Source organism: Myotis davidii, unplaced genomic scaffold (assembly GCF_000327345.1).
Source record: "Myotis davidii unplaced genomic scaffold, ASM32734v1 scaffold149, whole genome shotgun sequence".
NCBI classification, from domain to species: Eukaryota; Metazoa; Chordata; class Mammalia; order Chiroptera; family Vespertilionidae; genus Myotis; species Myotis davidii.
The window spans coordinates 3,713,269-3,718,328 of NW_006352194.1; the positions used below are offsets into that span (position 1 = coordinate 3,713,269).

At 55.9% G+C, this 5,060-nt stretch overlaps 1 protein-coding gene across 1 annotated transcript in view; it reads left to right on the top strand.

Moving 5' to 3' along the window:
* E2F2 (E2F transcription factor 2) overlaps positions 1–5,060 on the top strand; it is a 29,822-nt gene that overhangs the window by 12,831 nt on the left and 11,931 nt on the right. The gene's annotated exons all lie outside the window — the stretch shown is intronic.

The window sequence follows — 5,060 nt, forward strand, 5'->3', positions numbered from 1 at the left end:
GGGTCTCTCAGGTCCAGTATGGCTTGGTGAGAATCCAAATTTCCCATCCAGCCAACTCCTTCCCAATTATCTACCCTGGGTGCTCCCCCAGGCCCAGTTTTCCCTCCCAGACAGCCAGTAGCAGGTGCAAGTTGGGGGCAGCTCCCTGTTCAGATTGACTGTTCCCTCCTCAAGCCCCCAAGCCCGCTGCCAGGGAGGGCCCAAAGTGAGGTGGCATGAGGCACAGGATGTGTTTTGTGGGAGTGGAATTCCTGGATGGAGTCCATGAGAATCTAAACAACCATCCGGTGAGGGTGGAGTGGGAAAAGCCCCAGGGGAATGCGAGGGGGGTGGGGGGACTTGGAGAGCCTGGTTTCTGGTTTTAACGGCCACTAATTCACTGTGTGTCCTTGGACAAGTCCTAGCCCCAGCCTGGGCTTCAGTTTCATTTTCTGGAAAGTGTGTGTGTGCTAACTCATCTCAGGCCACTTCCAGCTCCAGGTCCTGTGTTTTGGAAGCAGGCCCCAGGGAGGGGGTGTTGTGGGTTGGCTTAGTTGTGAGTGGTAAATACCGTCAGGTACAGGGGTCAGGCCATGCCCTAGAGCAGCGGTTCTCAACCTGTGGGTCGCGACCCCTTTGGCGGTCGAACGACCCTTTCACAGGGGTCACCTAAGACCAGGGGTCCTCAAACTACGGCCCACGGGCCACATGCAAATACAAATATTGTATTTGTTCCCGTTTTGTTTTTTGATATCTTATATCAAAATAAGATATGTGCAGTGTGCATAGGAATTTGTTCATAGTTTTTTTTTAAACTGTAGTCCGGCCCTCCAGCGGTCTGAGGGACAGTGAACTGGCCCCCTGTTTAAAAAGTTTGAGGACCCTTGCCTAAGACCATCCTGCATATCAGATATTTACATTACAATTCATAACAGTAGCAACATTACAGTTATGAAGTAGCAACAAAAATAATTTTATGGTTGGGTCACAACATGAGGAACTGTAGTTAAAGGGCCAGAAGGTTGAGAACCACTGCCTTAGGGGCACCCGGTCAGACCTGTGCCCGTCAACAGGCACAGAACCCTCGCCATTGCTGGATGCAGGCAGGGCCCCAATTCTCTGCTACTGGAATCATGTTTTGCCCGTTTTCAAGGACTTCATCTTCCCAGAGTCCCTTCCTGCCTGCTATGTCCAACGAGGAGGAAGGGGAACTATGTTCATTTTACAGGCCAAGCAGCCAAGGATAACTAGGGCTGAGTGTCTATCTTGTGTTTAGCATCTTACAGCCTAACCCAGATTTGAACCCTGTGAAGTAGATGGCATTAGCAGCTCCCTGTCACAGGGGCAAATTGAGGCTCCTGTCCAAGGCCATTCGGGGATGTGTGTGACCCACGGGCAGGGGATCCTTCCCCTTCTCGGAAGACTGCTTTCCCCAGGGAGGGGCTTAGTGGCTGGCCCAGTCTCCTCTGGCCAGCTGCGTACAGGCACCCAGGCGGAGTTTCAGTAACAGCTGCGGTTTTGAACTGCTTCCCTCCCAAAGGAGCCTGAGTGCATCTGTTGGTACCTCCCTCGCAGAGGGGCTCAGTGATCACAGCCAGAATGGCTCTCTTTCACTGGCAGCCTGTTGTGTGCCAGGCACTGCTCGTCACTCTTCACATTCGTTATCTTGGTCAAGATGCCCGGGATGAGGAAACTGAGCGGAGACGCGAAGTCACCTGTCCAAGTGGCAAGCCAAGAGGTGGGAGAGTCTCCTTGCATCAGACCACCCTAAAGGCTTACCAGGCCCAGCACCCCCTCTCCTGTCAGTCCTCGGATGCCTAGTGCCCACAGCCCTGTGGGCAGGCCTGGGCCCCCTGCTTACTCATTTTACCAGGGTGTGACCTGGAGCAGCTCCAAACCCAACCCTGGGTGTGGCCGCTTGCTTTGTGGCCAGGCTGCAAAGTGCAGGGTGAGCAGGATTTGTCAGTGAGCTGCTGTTTAAAGGGAACCTCGGGCACTGGCCAGAGATGGCAGCCACGTTCAGTGGAGAAGGAAGGCCAGAGCCCAGGACTCTGCGCTCTAGTGCTTTTGTCGGTGGCGTCCCTACTCCAGCCAAGCACACTGCATCATCGCCTTCCATCCCCGAGGGCACCTGTGAAGAGGGTGGGGTTCCGCACTGTTCTCCTTTCCCTTTAATCTCTCGACATTTTCCAAATTTCCTCTGAGAACCATGAAAGAAAAGGAACATTTTAACCAACAACCCTACAAGACGGGCCGGAGGAGGAAATAAATGTCGGCCCAGAGAGGCGAGGCAGCGAGTCCCACGCTGGGATCTGGAAGTCAGGCTCTCAAGCAAGGCCTCAAACTTGCTCCTACCCCCAGCGTCTAACTTGGGGCCTGGGGCTGAGGAGACGCCTGGCTCTCCCTGTGTGACCTTGGGCAGGCCGCTTCTCCTCCGCCCTCCTCGCCTTGCTGGTTGTGTCTAGCGGGCTCTGGCCTGAGAAAGGAGCCTGGTCCTCTGCCTTGGGATTGGCTGGGTGGCCTCTAACCTTAACCAGGCCTTTAAGAAACAGCCAAAGGGCTGCCCACGAGGGTCCAGGCTAGAGCCAGGCTGGCCGCCGGGCATGGTTCCAGACTTTTGCTCTTGGCACGTCCCTGTCTTTTCAGCCTACCTCTGAACTTTCCCCCTTCTGCTGCTCCTGGCGCCGTAGTGATAGCACCTCTCCTGCGTGAGCAAAGCGCTTTGCTGCGCTGTCTCACGGAATCCTGAGCAGAGGGTGAGCAGCTTAGCTCCATTTTACAGGTGGGACTCAAGCAGTCAACTGACTAGGCCAGCTAAGAAGTGGGTGGGAGGGCTACATGGGGACCCAGGGGCACCTGAGTCCAAGGCTTGTGCTCAGCCTCTCCTTGGTCCTCGTCCTGGGCTCGTCCTCTGCCACGTGTGTGCTGCAGGCTCAGGCCCGCCCATGGCTGACCTTGCCCTGGACACTGCATAAAGGTGACATGTCCTCGGGTGAGGGACACTTTGCTGCTTAGGGACTCAGAGTGCAGGATAAGGGTGAGAGACGGGAGAGGACTTGTGTGTGTAAAAGTGATGGGGGCAGGAGGGTATAGGCAGGCCTTGGCCCAAATTCCAGCAGATTCTGAGGGAATGTGTGTGGGATGGAGCGGAGGCAGCCTGGTGCATGGCTTTGGAATCAGACAGACCTGGGTTCAAGCTCTGGCTCTGCCCTTTGGCTGTGTGACCGTGGGCACATGGCGAACCTCTCTGAGTCTCCACTTATCTTCCAAGAGAGATTGCCAATACTGATGTCGCAGGACTGGTGAGCACGTGATAGGCCGGCAAGGTACTCTGTTCAAGGTCCTCCCTCCTTCCCATTTGCAGGTAGTGGGGTTCTTCCTGGTATGCTCTGGGACTCAGCAGGGCTGGCCCCTGTCCGGTAGGGGAGGTGGTCGGGGTGGGGGAGATTCTGGCTTGCCCTACCTCTGCCTCAGGGAGAACTCAGCCTGACTTCCCTTTTCCCTGCCCTTGGCATTCCTTTGGAGGAATGGATGAAGGATTCTGGGATCAATAACTTTTATCTGGATTGGCAAAAGCCCTTGGAGCTCACCAAGTCTCAGTTACTTCAGCCATAAGATGAGGATTAGTGGTGTTGGGAAGATTGAGTGAAGTGAGGAATGCGGGGGCACTAGAGGCAAGATGGGGCCAGAGAAGGTCACCTTCCCTAGAATCGAGGATGTCACTAGCTGGGAGGTTAGAAAAGGAATATTCCAGAGAGACTTCAAGAGGAGTGAGCAGGGAGGCATTTGGATTATGTCCAGGTCTGGGTAGGTGTGGAGGAGAGAAACCGAGGAGCAATGCTCCTCAAACCAATCCAAGAAGACTTCCTGGAGCAGGTGGGGGCGGGAGAGGGGGGGCACCCCTGAGGGGAGCTTAGAGCTAGAACTGTCATCGCCTCCCACACCTGTCAGCCCAGCTGTGCTCAGCAGCGGTTAGAAGTCTCCACCCTGCCGAGCATGACCCCGCCACCAAAGGTTAAAATAGGCCTCTCTGCTCCAACCAGGGTAAGGGTGACTGGGGGCGGGGAGGGAGAAAACAGCTCAGCGACCTCCAGAAGTGTGTGTAGAGAGGCTGAGATTGGGTTTTGGAGAAGGCACTGCGTTTCCCAAACATCCACTGTGGGCTGAGCACGCTTTCTGCCCCGTTTTACAAAGGAGGAGACAGCTCCTAGGTGTGGAGCATTTATCCACGTCACACGGCTCCCCTGTGAAGGAGCTGGGAGGTGCAAGCCCAGGTCTCTGACCCCCGTGTCCCAGTGCCCCAGTGCCCTAGCCCTGCCCCTGGCCAACCCTAACCGGGAGAGAGGCCCCTTCCGGGCCAGTTCAGCTTCTGGGCCTAATGGGGCCGGGTGGCAATGGGGTGTAGAGGAGCAGATGGGTCTGTGGTTTGATTTCCCCAGCAGGTGTTTCCCAAGCTTGGCAGGAACAGGGAGGGGGAGCAGGGGACCTCAGCTGCTTGTCCTTAAGACACAGGGGAAGGATTCATTGTCTGCCCCTCTCCACAAAGAAAGAATGGCAAATGGAGTCTATTCAGGAGGCCCTGGGCCCTTGAGCTGGAACCCAAACACGGGGTGGGGGATGTTTGCACTGCTTCCCAATGCGGGCACCTCCCTGAGGTGTGGCACTGATCCAGGAAGTCCCCTGGGCCTGGGTGGGTGCCCAGCCCCACCCTGATAAGGGCCAGCTGTGGGGCTGTGATGGGCACCCACTGTGGCTGCACCAGCTGCTTCTGCAGAGAGGGGGGAGGGAGTGCTCTCCCCAGTCTGATGTGGTTTAGGCCCCACCCACTCCTTCCTGCATCATCCTCTGTGCGTGGGGGAAGGGGCAGATGTGGAAGTGACCTTGTGGCCTGTTATTAAGGAACTCTGAGCTCTTGGCTTTGGTAGGGTCTCAAGTGCCTTGGGCCTCGGAGGATGGGAGTGTCGTGTGCCTCTCAGAAAATAGGATGTCCTTCCCGTGAAAGGTCACTTTTAAGGTCATTGATATTTCCTTACCAAGTACAGTGTTGTTTCAGCATGATTGGTGGTAAACTGAGGCAGGAG